We start from the raw sequence: 15,572 nt of genomic DNA, 5'->3' as shown, positions 1-15,572 counted from the left end.
TCATGAAAGTTTCAATGTACGCGGCACCATGCCGCGTCGCGTCGCTTCGCGTCACTGGTAACAATGCACCTATCCTGCCAACCGAACGATTCGTTTTTTCTTGCTAACACAGAATACATTTTTAATGATTTCCAAAATAACTTTTGACGCTGTAACTGGATCTTGTTTGATTACGTTTTTATGAACGATGACCTGAATAATAAATGAAGTACCGAGAGATTTCGTTTCTACGCTTACACGTATACAAACATATTTCATAAAGAATATCTTCATTAAGAGATTACAACGTATATATCTATCAACTTTAGAAATATTCTACTCAACTCATTGTCAGATATACGATATGAGCTCGCACGAAAATTACCTATTCGAATTGTGTATCTCAAGACGATGCGATTTCGTTTACTGTTTATACTCGAACAGCTGTCACACTGCTGCACTCCATTCAGGAACCACCTGTTTCCTTTTGTTTCCCCTCGAGATATTTTTTAAATAATAAACAGAAATGACAGATTTTAGATACTAACAATGACTGAACTACATTTCCGTACCTTGGAGATATAGAACACTTCTTTTACTTCACCCAGTTGTATGAAACTGAAGGTCTCAGATCAATTGTAAAGAGAAAAAGTTACATGATTTTAAAAGAATTAAATGTGGATTTTTTTAATTTATCGCGAATAAATGATATTAAATACAATGTAAAAGAAATTTACTGAGATAAAATATTTTGTTACATAAAAATTCGATAAACAGTTAAAGAAATGTAATGTTCTCGCAATAAAATGTTCAAATTGTTCTCCTGTAAAATTAGGGAAATGTGACATAGCGTGTTCTACAATCTTCGAGGTATGTATTTATAATTCGATCCTTCATGCATACTGTATTTATGTCAACGTGGAATTTCAAAACGACGAAGAGACAGATAAACGATTGTATATACGTTTTAATTCGTTCGTTCGTTCGTTCGGGAGTAGAATAGTCCGTAGAGGTACGGTTGCTGATTGCGAAAAGTTAAGGCTTGTTTTGGCGATTCGTAGTCCGGCACGTCGACTAGATCAACGAGTAAGAGAGTGAGAGAGTAAAAACGGGAGAGAAAGAGAGAGAGAGAGAGAGAGAAACCAATGGCAGCAGTGTGGACGTGAGAAAGATAAAAATGCGGATTCGTTCGGTTCCGTACGAACCGATCGTTTAACCGTGCTAAATTTTCGATACCTCCTGTACGACAGGATAATTGAGCGAATTGGAACTACGCCCTTTAACGTTCCCACGTAATTTTCTACGTACTGCATTCCCAAGTGGTCGCTACATTCCGTCCCGTGATTTTAAATTATTTTAAGTCTTTTCAAAGTCCCGAAGATTAATAGTTTGAATTACGAGAAGACAAATTCATTCTCGCGAGATCTAACGATTCGCGTTGAATATACCGCATTGCGACATCATCGAATAAGAAAAAGAAAAAGAAGAAGAAAATTACCGATCAAAAATACGTTTCTAATAAAATATAGATAATGCTATAACCGTTATTTAAAAATTTACTATAGTTGGAATATTTATTACTTAAGTACGTTTATATAAGGATAACTCATTTTGATATGTTATGAAAAGTGTGTGACGTTTTTAGAACTAAGATAGACGATTCTATTATTAGTAAGTTAACTTATCGGATTCTTAATGACGAGCTTAATACCACGATTTGACATATTTTATGTAGAAAGTGGGAGAGAAATAAAAGAGAAAAAGAAAAAGGGAAAAAGAAAAAGAAAAGTAGATTTATTATACGAGAATAGAAAAAGATCGTATCCATCCTAACTTGACGCGATGTCAAAGATGAGAAAAAAACGGATGGACTTATCTCGAACAAATGAGAATAATGGAAAGGATCGGAGTTTCCTTCGTTCCTTTTCGAAAGAGATCTAAGTCTCTTATGGTAGATACATCCCGCGAAGCAATCCGAACGACCGACACGTTCGACGAGCTGGAAGCGTCTTGAAAAATTTACCCGGCTCGACTAACGTCGGTGTTTGCGGGTCGATGGAGGGCAAAGGGAAAAAAAGGGGAAAAAGGTCGAAGTACTCTTCTTCGAGTAACTTCGAGAAAGGCTTGAAGTAGCATCAAACGGTACGAAAGAAAGGTACGAAAGAGAGTAAAGAGAGAACGCGAGAATGAAAAAGATGTGAACGGGAAAAGAGAAGGAGAGTTGATGGGAGGGGTAAGGGCATTCGACAAGGAAAAAGGAGATTTCACGGTGGTAGAGCACCTGCCAAAAAAACCAATTGAAAGCGTCGCGACGTCGTTCGGTTAGATATCAGATATACTTATAAAAAAAAACACACATACACGTACACGTATTTAATCTTATGTATGTTGGTCTACAGATATAATAGAAAAGTACGATTAACGAAATATTGATTTTTAAAATACAAGATGGGATAAGAATGGATAATTACGAGCATTGTTATAGAAAGAAAAGCAGACTTTAAAGACGGATCAATTTTCAATATCTTACTTAAATTACTCGTCTTTTATGAATTGATATATAACATTTATTATATTTTCTAATATTACTAATTGCAGTGTATAATCCCATTTTTTCAATACGTTTTTCAAAAAACGCATAATTATTTACAATTTAATACTGAACACATATATACTTACATATATATTATTATTCGCCAGCAGTACACACACTATAGCGCACATATGTGATACATATCATTTGCATAGCAACAAAATACCCACACACATATACGAGAAATAAATTATAGATTTACATATCTAATATATCGTATTTACCATCTCTCGATGTTCGAAGATAACTGACAAATGAATATGAAAACAACTACACAGTATACTGGTCGACGATCGAATCACTTTCCGAAGGAACACGAGGGTCAATGTGCTTACGAGTTCGACGACGTGATTTTAAATAGAATATAAACACGGTAATATTGGAATATTTAGGAGTGAGATATAAATAAACAAAACATTAAACGACCGAGCGCAACTGTTCTTTCGATTAGTTTAACCTCTACTCATCTTTTCCTTTTCAGTCGTCATTCTTATGAGCTTCTGATCGGACGTGTTTCTGTTATACGTATTAAACATTTTTCTTTCGTTGCATATACGGTGCTTATACAAATTCTAACAGATTAGGAACTCGGAGGGGGGGGGAGGAGTACGGTTAATAAATATTAAATTACACGTTAATAACATAGGGGAAGAGAGAAAAGTGAGATTAGTGTGCGTTGTGAAAAAGAAGAAAGTGACATCGAATTCAAAAGTGCAAGTCTAAGTGCAAGTGCAAGTGCAAGTGCAAGTGCAATACGGATTTTTTGGGATACGTAAACGAATCCAGAGAAAAACCGACAGAAAATGATTTATAACGTGGACGACGAATGACAACGTAAAAGTGAGTATTAAAACATATATATAAATATAAAATGAGTAAGATAAATGAGTATAAAATATTCTAGAGAACATTCTACTCGTAATATTATTAAATTCATTAAACAATATTTAATCTTTAGCGTTACCTTATGAAATCTGTTAATTCGTAAAATAACTAAACTAATTTGTTCAAATATGTAAAAGAAGATAGAATGTAATATTTCAATTAGATAATATTAGATACATTATATGAATTTATAAGAAACGAGTAGTATAAAAAAAATATTTTTCATATACTTTTCCACACAAATTGTAATTTTGAGTATAAAAGCAAAAAGTATTTAACAATTTAATTGAATTATATCATTTTTAACGCTGACATGTGTACGACATTTATTATGTTTTTACGTGAAGAATGCAATTAGAAAAAGTGGTCTCCCAGAACACGTGAAAATCAATTAAGATATTCGTGTTGAAATTGCTTTTCCATTTCGTTCATTATTTATAAAGATGAGATAACATTTTGAATTATTTGTGATAATCTCGGAATACTCGACTGTCGGGTGGACCATCGGATACGACAGTCCGAGATATATATCGAATGACATTATTGTTTTGACGGTTCATTGACACGAACGGAAAAAGAAAATCTACTGTTACCGATTGACGTTACATTGTTATTATATAAATAGTTTGTAAACTGTTTCATGATTCTAACGTGACGGTGAACGAGGATTGTGCAAAATGTACAATGACATAAAAATAAAATTATATATGCCAGTGATACGAGATACGCCATGCAGTGATTATATCCCCATTACAAAAGTTTTCTCGTTTAAAGAGTGCACCGGTACATAGAAAGAAAAAAATAAGAGAAAAAGAAAGAAAGAATGAGAAAGAGAGAAAGAGGGAGAGAGAGAGAGAATAATGTCAATGCCGATACCACAATGCCAGCTCGTATTTCTGTTCTTTCTTCTTTCGTACGATACGAGCAATGTGCGTTGTACCTACTCGCTGGTCTCAATGCGTTGAAACCATTGAAGTATGAAAAATTCGTCGACATTTTTCCGACTTATATATACTTTCTTTCACATTTTTCATTTCTTCCTTTCGATCATTTTCTATATTAAACGAATAATTATTTAATTCTCAGATAGAGAGAAACGTGTTTATTATTTTAATCATTAAAAAATAGTTCATGGAATGATTGATCGTATGATTTTTATTTATTCATCTGGTATATTATTTAATTCGTTTTAATTGATTCCCTTTCGTTACATTTTTATCCTAAAATTGAATTATTTGTCCTAATTAATTGGAAGAATTCGATGAAAATGAATTTCATTTGTGATACGAGCGGATACTCGTAATCGTAAAAAGGAAGATTTTTATTAAAAATTGACTGGCATTGGGTATTATTATTCTTAGAGTTTATGAAATGTTAAAAATAAATGATAAGAATGGATGAATGTGTAATGGTCAGCTTTTACAGGATAAAGAAGAGATATACGTTGATGAAGCATCGGACGATGCTTACCAAAAATGTTAATAAAGTATTTTCCGGTATTCTGGTATGCTAGTATTAGGTATCGCATTACGATGAAGAAACGGCTAGATGAAAATGCGCATTTACCGGAACGTTTAACGAACGCGTACTGGTTAAATTATCAAGCGAAGAGGAAAGAGGTATATACTCGTTGTAGGTTCGAGTTGTTGCTAGCGCGTTATTTAAAAAGAAACCTACCTTTCTCTACAGCGATAAATAATATTCCGCTCTAATATCGTAGTAGCATTTTGCTTGTTCTCTACGAGAGAGATCGTTAATGTTTTCTGTTTCTGGCAAAGAGAATAAGAGAGAAAGAAAGAAAAAAAAAAGGAAGAGAAGAAAAGAATGAGAAAGAGAGAGAAACAGAAAGAGAGAGAGAGAGAGAGAGAGAAAGAGAGAGAGGATTAGATTCAACGCTCGCTGACTTCCGCTAGATAATTCAATATGACGCACGAACCACTGAACAAAACTACCAGCATCTGTTTTAAGCCGAAAATATATGGTAACACATTTTAGCGTAGAAATATTTATACACGTATAAACATTATGATATAATATATATATATATATATAAATATAATACATTCTCGCGAGATCGTTTGAGTGGACAAAATTACGTTACGAGAATGATAATAAAGATGGATGGTGGACCGGACCGGTGATGAAAGAAAAAAGAAAATAGAAAAAAAAAAAAAGTAAATAAATAAAAAATGAGAAAATAGCTTGGAAAGGTTAAAGGAAAAGAAAATCAACGATCCATCTAATGATAAGAGTAACCGAGGAGACTCGATAAAAGAAAAAGTCGAAGGTAGGTAGGTAGGAAATAAAGGATGGAAGAAGGAGAATAATGTTGGCGGAGAAATGCTGGCAAGCGTAAGTCAGAATCTAGAAGGATGAAGGAGGGGTCAGGGGGGTACGAATAGCCGCCAACGATATATCAAAGCGGATAGAATGATCGATACATATCTCTGTCCCTCTTCCTCGAGGGATACCGCGTCGTCTCCAGCCCGGATCCCTTTGAAACTCCTCGTGTTGTACACGTCGAGTCCGGGACGTTAGGTGGTTGGGCCATTGGTGATTGGAGGGAAACTCTGAATGGAGGATGGACGCGATCCTCTCACGGCATTCAACCAAGGGATATGATGCATCGGCCTAATTTCGCGGCCGGAAGGTCATGTAGGCCCACTAAATCTTGACCATTGCCACCCCAGTTGAGCGAGCTAGCTGACTGGCTAGCAAGCAAGCAAGCAAGCAAGCAAGTGAGCGAGAGAAAGATGGATGGAGAGAGTACCCAATGCGATGTCATCGAGACCGAACGTTCCACGTCCGAAACATTCGCCCACACGCCCCCCCCCTCCCAACTTCCCCTTCCCTCTCGTTGTCCAACGCGATGCACTCGCGAGCGCAAATCCCAGCGGTCTCTCGTTGGGTAAACCGTTCTCTGGGTTTAGCTTGTTGGCAGTAGTAAAGGCCAGTATATGGCCAGACTCCGCAGGAAGCGATTCCTAAATCATATCAGCGCGCTTGAAACACATGCTACGCATTCCCGAAACTGTTTGCCCTAGGTACTCGGAACACGTCACGGATTTGCCTCTTTCTCTCTCTCTCTCTCTTTATTTCTATCTCTCTCTCTACGTGACAAGTATTCCTTTTCACCTACATATTTTTCGGTTCAACTTTTTTATACTTTTCGCGCGGAGAACAGGCATGCATGTCTCTCTCTCTCTTTTTTTACGCTTTTATTTTTGTTGTTCTCGTTTTTTTTTTTTTTTTTTTTTTTTCATTCTATATAAATTTCGTACGTGGAACGTATTTTATAATTCTCGAGCTGGTCGTAAATAATATATCTAACGAACAATGTGTGCGCGTTGGTCATCGAGTAAAAATTCTTCGGTTCTTTTTTCTTTTTTTTTTTTTTGTTTCTTTTCACCAAAATAATATCAGTTGGAATTTAATCTGGCGAGGGGTGGAGGGGGGGGTGAGAGAGAGAGAGAAAAAAAAGAAAAAAGAAGAAAAAGAGGAGAGGAAAATTATGCAACAATGTAATATCACTCGGATAGCGTTTCGTAATATTCATTTACATGCCGTATAAAGCGAGCCGCCACGTGATTTCGTTTCGGATATCTTTATCCTTCGTGTTCGCATCGCTTCACTTTTCGTTTCTCCCTCCGGCGAGGTAAAACGTTGCTACCGGCAACAAGACTCTGCAGGGACGAGGAACGAGCCCGTTCCGCCGGCCATAATCACCCTCTACGTCCTGTCAATGAGATTAATGTCGCCGTCCCGACGGTGCTGCTGTTCCGGCGTCGATGTAACTTCGCACCTACAGTTTAAGTGAATTTCGGTAAAGACCGATCGAACTTGCCCGGGGACAACGAAGTTTTCCCATGTATAGGTAAGTAAGTGTATGCAGGTGTATATACATCTGGGCTTACTTTGAAATCGTTTGTCGAACTCTCTCTCTCTCTCTCTCTCTCTATCTCTATCTTTCTCTTTCTATCATTCTCGACGAATGAACTGTGAATTTAAAAAGAAACGATCTCTAAAGAAAAAAAAGAAAAATAAATTTAATCACTCCGTTAATACCTTTCAATTGATTTAACGAACTTTTAAGAAGATCCACGAGAAAACGATATAATCGTTTAATACCTTCCGACTTATTTGGATCGATTCATTTACCTACTTGTTTTCTCTTTTCTTTTTCTTTTTTGTTTCTTTTTTTTTTTTCTATAAGAAGTTTCACGATCCTTGGCAAAAAAAAATTGGGTCGTAGGAATCTAAGGGATATTTTTTGTGAAAATTAGTACGTCCCGTCGATGAGTTTAATGTCGTTTCCCTGCCGTCGGCATTTTGCGATCGATGTAACTTCATCCCTCTTGTTTCAAAGGAGAATCTCTGTAAGGAGCTTATGCTGCTATAGTAGAATTTCGTTACGAAACATTCTCTCCATTTCCTGCTTCTCCTCTTCCTCCTCCCTCTCTCTCTCTCTCTCTGTCTCTGTCTCTTCTTGTCTTTCTCGTTTACACACAGAGAACGTTTCGAAGGAGACCCGTGATCCAAAGGAAAAGGAGATTCTCTACCGTTTAAATGTTTGTTACGAGACAGTGAACGATTTAGTTTGTATTCGCGCCGTCACTTTGCTATGGATTGTCGTTAGGAAGCACCTAAGTGTACCATCAGTACCAACATCATCTCATCACTGGTACCATCTCACTACTCTAAGTACGCGGAGGTCCTCCTCTGTAAGTTCTTATTTTTAACTACAGTAGTACGAGCCGAGTTTAATGAAACGCTAATACCGCTTTCTAAGAGCGTACCGAGTATTCCTTTGCTATGAATGTTTCATAAACTTTGATAGGACGACGTAAGTACGAACGCTTCTACATATTTCATTCCCTTAATTGCAATTAAACAAACTTTCTTGCGGGATCGCATTCATTTACATTCGAAGCTTTCAAAGAATTATAATTGAAAAACAGGGGTCGGTACTTTTAAAATAGTATATAACAGTGTGTACTTGACGTGAGTTAACCAGCAAACGTCAACGTATATGTATCCGTTCAAATTTACTGGTTTTTTTTTTTTTTTTTTTTTACTACCTTTCAAAATATAATACGTTTCAAGTTAATAAAAGTATTAGACAAGACAAACGTTTCTATGAATTTTTCGTTATGTTTTATTTCTTTCATTTCTTTGTTCTTTCTTTCTTTCTTTCCTTTCTTTTCCTTTTTTTTTACATTACCATTCATTTTTATACATTCGAATCAAAGAGTAGAACCGAATCAACTAGGAGTATGCAATCAGCCGTATTAATGGTTACATAAGAGCTTTTGAATATTGGGATCCTCATTAAAATCAAACGAAACTCGTTACGTATCAACGAAATCGGATTAAATTCTTGGAAATCGGACGATCATTTTAACGGAATAAGAAGTCAATCCGTATAACTGTTACTAAATCCCACGTATATACTTTACGACGATAAGTGCCAAGAGACGAAAGCAACGTGAATTTCCTACTCTTGTATATGTGTACATATGTTCTATAAATGTGTACATATATACCTACACGTGTTGACTGTAACGATAGAAATAGGGAATAGTGCAGAAGAGAGGAGAGGAGAGGAGAGGAGAGGAGAGGTAGTCTATAATTGCCGAGAGGGCTTTTATTTGCTCCATGGGATGCGCTTGAAAGTGATCAATGGCCGCCATCGAACGTGGTAATTATACCCGCAAATAAATGTCAGCAGACGTCGATGACATTTTACGAATTAACTTTTTCCACTATCTCATCTATGTGTAGGTTAATAAAAACAAGAATCGAGAATAGAGTAAATGAGTATAAAAAAGATTGGCTTCAAGTTGATATTTCGGTTTGTAATTGTTCTTATTTTATTACTTTAATTGATTATAATTAAATTGATACGAATATTGCTAAAATATTATTGACAAATTTCTTCTTTACATATCGTACAAAGTAAAATTTTTTAAAGAAATACATAGAAAATGAAAATGAAAATGAAACTTTAGAGTAAACTGATACACGCGTAAAATATCTTACAATTAATATGATTCCTATATAATCATTATTTTGATTATTTATATATATTAATATCTTAATTATATTTAATATGATATAATTACAATCTAGATACTTTTATTTGATCGTATTATATTGGGTGATTCGAAAAATAATATCGTTAATTAAAATCATAACTCAATCTAATCCTCAAAATCATTTTACATTTTAGCAATAGACATATTTTTGTTTATCATTACAAACAAAAAACAAAAATTATAATACTTTCCGGAATAATCAAATAGTACAAGTTGAATATAGAGAAGGTGGTAGGAAACATGAAATTAATCTGATTGTGAGTATTATATAAGTTGAAAAATAATTTTGTTCAAAAGTAGAACTTTATTCGTATTATTAACAAAAGATTTAATTAAATCCTGAAAGTTTTCGAACTTCATTTGAACGTTCTTCTACATAGAGCCACCAATCAAGTCTAGCATCTACTTTGGAATTCTAATATTTTCCAAGTCTGATATCGCTAGTCGGATGGAATTGCTCATCTTCCTTCGACGTCGGAGATTTTACGATTATAATCGTAATAGGAGAAAGTCGAGCTTTTGCATTCTCCCTTCATTATTATACTTTTGGATGATGCCAGTACAAAGGAGATAGAGTATCGTCGTACTGTTCTACTTAGTTTATGCATATCTTTTCTTCGTACTTTTGTATTATGTTGTCAAGGGCTGAGTGTATTTGCAACATTATTTGGTTTCCATAGTAATGTAACTACGAAGGATGCAGTCAGGATGGTTGGTCAAAGTGTTCTACTACAGCTGACAAATCCAGATGGGATTACTTTTCTTTTTTATGCTATAGTGACCGAAGATCGAGAAACGTCTGTTCTACTTTTACTACTTACTTCCTTGTAGATACATATATTTTTAGGTATATGTATGTGTGTATATGTATGTGTATTACCTCCAGAAAGTACGTTACTGTAGAAAACAATGCGAAGAAACTCTTTTAAAAAGATAATAAAAGGGTTGAAAAATAATATTTAACTGAAAGAAGAAACCGATCGTTGAATAATTTTCTTTTTCATTTCTTCTTCTTCTTCTTCTTTCTCCTTTTACTCATTTTATTTCTTTGTTGTATTAATAATAACGACTCGTAAGAATGATAAAATAAATAATTCACATTTAAGGAGAACTTGCTTAACAGTAATGCAACGAGATCTTTAATGATCTCTACTTCGACGAAGTCGATTGATACGTATGTTTAATTAGATATCGTAGTCATATTAATTAAAGCATCCTTTGAGCAGGTATAGTCGTGCATCTCGAATGCATCTCAGTATGCCATTTAGTTCAATGAATTTCCGTGCTGTAGAAGTAATTGGGCTGACGTCCGTCAGTGATACTTATTATCAATTTTAATCGCATAATTAAAACGGCCAATATCCGATTTTTTTTTCTTTTCTTCTTTTTACCATTTTTTTCTTTTTTATTATTGTTATTTTATTTTCATTGTCAAATAACGAACAAACGTGTGTGTATCGAGTCGAATGAAAAGGGGAGTATCATCGAATATATATTCGCGAAATGTTTGCTACGGTTCTTATAAGAAAAGAAAGAGATTCAACCAAACGGAAAGATAAAATATGACGTAGCCGAAGAAACGATATCGAGGGAAATATTAAAAGAGATCGGAAAGTAAAATTCTCCGAGTTATTGCTGCAAAGCTTTTTCTTTCCTGTATATTTTCCTTCAAGCTCCCATCTAGATTTACATAGCGTGTGTTTTTACCAATGGGATTTGCATTTCTATCGGGACTTTAACAATGATCTCTCTCTCTTTCTCTCTCTCTCTCTCTCTCTCTCTCTCTCTCTCTCTCTCCCACTCTCTTTCTTTCTTTCTTTCTTTTTCTTTAACGCGTTACGTTTGATCGGTAATCCGTAAAAATGAATCTCGTAAAATGATAACTAATCGTTTTATATTATCCCATTGAAAATATTTTCATAACAAAATTTATCGAATAGAAAAGAAAATAAAACAAAACAAAACAAAAAATGATCATATTATAACGTTCATCGTTAGAACGAGTTAGTATACGTGGTTAATAAAATTTTCAATTCAACTAATTTGTTCTCGACGAATGATATACCGATCCTCGAAATAATGAAACTCTTCAAGAATATATATATATATATATACAATACACATGTACGTATATTGACGTGAGAGGGAAAAAAACAAAGAAGAAGAAAAGGAATAAGAGAGAAAGCAAAGTCGATCGTTCGATAATCGACGAGAACGCGGATACAAAAGTTAAGAGGAGAATGCCGACGGTAGTAGAGCGAAAGAATCATTATCTGTTGGAAATGCTGAAACACATGAGTATAGAAGAGAAAGGGTGGGTGGGGGGGGGAAGGTTTAGGGCGCATTTTCATTCGTATCGGTAGAATACAGTATACTACTGCATGTCGTGGGTAGTTGATGGAAAAGAAGAAGAGGAAGAGGGTAGGAGGTGGAGGTGAAGGTGGAGGTGGAGGTGGAGGTGGAGGTAGAGGATGTGTAAGGGATAAAGCAGAGGGTAGGTAGGGTTGAACCCGTGCAATCTCGGCATATCGAGCTTACGAGGTCGGATGTAGATACGAAACCGATTCTCGACGGAAACGGGGTAGTGTGCCGGAAGGTCGATGACAGACGGGAAAGAATGAAAAAAAGAGTGGGAACGCGGGACGGAGGGTTTGATATCACCGGCTTAAAAAGTTAGTTCGCGCCCGTTATCAGCGATTAACTTGGAAGCAGAGGGTAACCCAATGTGCGTGTTGGTTTCGGTTAAACGAGCTTTCATTAACCCACGAATGATTACAAATGATTTTGTCCCGTTTCGAAATCTTCGAACTTAACGATTGGATTGTTTTGTTATTTTCTTCAAACAGGGATTGTTTTTGCATTTCTTTTTTTTTATCTTACGTGATCTTCGTTTATCTGATCGAAGGTATTTAGATATCTTTCTTTTCGAGAGAGAGAGAGAGAGAAAGAGAGAGACAAGACAAAAGAAATGAATAGGAAATTGTAATCGAAGGATGTCTGATCGTGTATGAACGATTGACTCGTACTACTTAAATAACCGATGGAGGAACATCCGTTCGATCTATTGTCTTTTTTAATGAAACACGAGGACTCCTAGGGGTTGCTTTCTTTTATTGCCGGATACATTTTAATTATTTATCTTTCAGATTTTTCATTATTATTTGAAGTTTCTCGTCTCTTTATAAAATATTTATACAAATATTAAATAAATTGATACTACAACGTATTGATATACTTTTTCAAGGAATATCACGTTTTTCCAACTAATCAGATCACGTCTGGGAAAGGTTTTATATAACTTTAAATATATACTATTTTATATAACTAAATATATGTCTATATATATATATATTACTAAGTAACAGAAACACGTATAATAAAGACAGCGAACGTTATCTCTAATTTTCTCTTTCTCCCTCTCTCTCTCTCTCTCTCTCTCTCTCTTTCTCTCATTTTCTCTCTTTTTCTCTCTGTTTTACTTCTATGATAAAATTATCGCTCAACGAGAATGAAATAAGGAGAATGGAGAGAGATCTTTTGAAAGGTTTTGCGCGTTCAAGTTCTGAAGCTCGATGCGCGAGGTTCCTTTAAAATCGGAAACAATGACGACACTACTTCCCGAACTCGAGATTGTCTCGGCTAAGAGAAAATGAGCCGCGATAATTTTCAACCGCCGTTGTCCTTTATCCCTTCTACACTTTATTCGAGTTAATCTTGTTACTTCATTTACTCCAAATTATGTCTTTTATGATATTCAAACGATCGAGAGATCGTTTTATTTAACGAGAAAGTTTAAGAATTTGCTACCTTTTATTTTCCTTTTCGTTTACGTTTTTCGTTTTCGTTTTCATTATATTTTACTTTCTATTAATTCTTTTCTTAATAATAATCATATCTTCCATATAATTAATCAAAATGAAACGATATATAATTGTGATATTAAATGTTGAAATATAGAACAGATGAACGAATCGTTTGCCCCTCCTCCCCCTGCCCCTGCCCCCAACGCCCCCCGCCCTAATTTTTCTTTTCTCCGTTCCATTCTTCAGTCGAATTGATCGTTAACCTTCGAGGGTACATTGCTCTCAAGAGTAATATCAAACTAGGAAGAATCCGTAGAAATGAGGAGTTCGTGTGAAACATTGAACAAGGAAAGAAAAGAAAAGAAACGAAGAGGTTGAGAGGGAGAGGGAGAGGGAGAGAGAGAGAGAGAGATATCGACGAACGTGTTCTCGTTTTCTCACGAGCTACACTAATCTTCTTGAATAATTAATCGTCAATGGTCGTCCAATGTTCCGTGGTATTCGTACTAACGATGGGAAAAGTAAAAAGAAAAAAGAAAGAAAATGACAAAATTAAATAGAAAGAAAAGAAAGAAAAAGCGCGGATAAATCTTTAATGTTCGGAATAAGAAAATGGTTGTGGTATATTTTCTACATTACGATCGCGATTATGTCAATTGGAAAAAAAAATACATCGAAATATTATTAGCATTTAAAACGTGAGAATTACTGCGTACTATAATCGATTTTTATGAATTAATCCAAGAAGAAGAGGATGTAATCCTCGGTTCGTAAATACGTAATAATATAATTTCCACTGGATGCTTATTTATCATTTGAAGAACTTTAGTTTTAATTGATATCTCGGATGGTAGGTAACACGCGTGTTATATCAGGAGCGTAATTTTTAATTACGTAATATATTTATACAAAGATATATTAAATGTTTGATAATAATCAGACAAGTAAAATAAATATCATAGTTTTTTTACTCACCCGACTGGACGAGTTGGTTGAGAAATCCTTGGTGGTGTTGGTGCAAGTTAGATGGATATACACAGATAGATAGATAGATAGATAAATAAATAGATAGATAGATAGATAGAGAGTAAACGGTTCGAAGAAGAGGAGTAGGAGGAGTGGTTTTAGTGCGGTGGTTCACCGCATTTTTTCCACGCCGCTCACCTAGTCGCGTTCACCACAGGGAACCAACCAAAGGGAGACGGAAAGAGCGTGCGTTTTCGTGGCACGAGAGCACAAGCACCTACTACTATTAGAGCACCCCACCGACACAACTACCAACACCACCACTACTACAACGACCACCACCACCACCACCACCACYACCACCACCACCACCACCACTTGTGCAATTGGCACAGACACCACAGACAAAGAGTAAAAAAAAGAGTGAGAAACTTTCTTCTCTCACTCACTCGCTCTCACTATCACTATCTCTCTCTCTCTCTCTCTCTCTCCTTCTTTCTTTCTGTGTGTTCTCCTCTTCTTCCTTTTTTTTTCTTCCCCTTAACGTGCCACGCTTTGTATCTCGGATAGACAACAGAAGGTATGACGATGATGATGATGATGATGACGACGACGATGATGGTACGGTGCGCTTAGCCCAAAGGCGTTCGAAAAAAGCTCTCGCACATGGAGAATCGCAAAACTCAAGGAGAAAATGTCAGACGACAACGAGACAGTAACAGTCACGGCAGACAGTCACAGGCACAGTCAGTTAGATAGTCAGACAGTCAGAGAAAATGAGAGAGAAAGGAAAAATGTTAAGAGAAAGAGAATGATATAACGCGTCCAACTATTATTTTTTCTTTCTTCTTCGACTGTATTAACACCCATCAGGAGTCGTATTATCTTATTCCAGCATAGTTTAGCCAAGCATCTTCCTACGTAATTTCTTCTTGAACCTTTTTTTATTTTTATCAACAGCCAGTATTATCCAAGAATACGGACAACAAAGTGCAACGTGCAAGTAGCCGAGTATCCACGTGCTTCCACGATCTTCAATCTCATTCGTACATTTTCTTTTCTTCCTCGAAAACTATTTACCCACTTTTCCCCTCCTTTTTGTTCTTTCCTTCCTTCCTTCCTTCCTTCCTTCCTTCCTTCCTTCCTTCCTTTATTTATTTATGTTTGTTCTTCTTTCAATTTTTCGTGTATTTTTTTTGTTTGGTTTTTTGTTTCGAAAATTAATTCCTCATCGCGTTTACGACATCTTCG

At 35.6% G+C, this 15,572-nt stretch overlaps 1 protein-coding gene across 1 annotated transcript in view; it reads right to left on the bottom strand.

Annotated features, from left to right (window-relative positions):
• The window catches only part of LOC106791425 (tyrosine-protein phosphatase Lar), a 542,243-nt gene extending 526,801 nt beyond the window's left edge, over positions 1–15,442 (bottom strand). Inside the window, exon 1 of the mRNA XM_014757056.1 lies at positions 14,331–15,442. The gene's annotated coding sequence lies outside the window, so the exon portion shown is untranslated. The remainder of the gene's footprint in view (positions 1–14,330) is intronic.
• Between the last annotated feature and the right edge of the window lie 130 nt (positions 15,443–15,572).

The sequence above is a fragment of the Polistes canadensis genome, unplaced genomic scaffold (assembly GCF_001313835.1).
Source record: "Polistes canadensis isolate GaletaPanama2010 unplaced genomic scaffold, ASM131383v1 scaffold_8, whole genome shotgun sequence".
Lineage (NCBI taxonomy): Eukaryota > Metazoa > Arthropoda > Insecta > Hymenoptera > Vespidae > Polistes > Polistes canadensis.
This window is presented reverse-complemented; position numbering and strand designations above follow the sequence as displayed.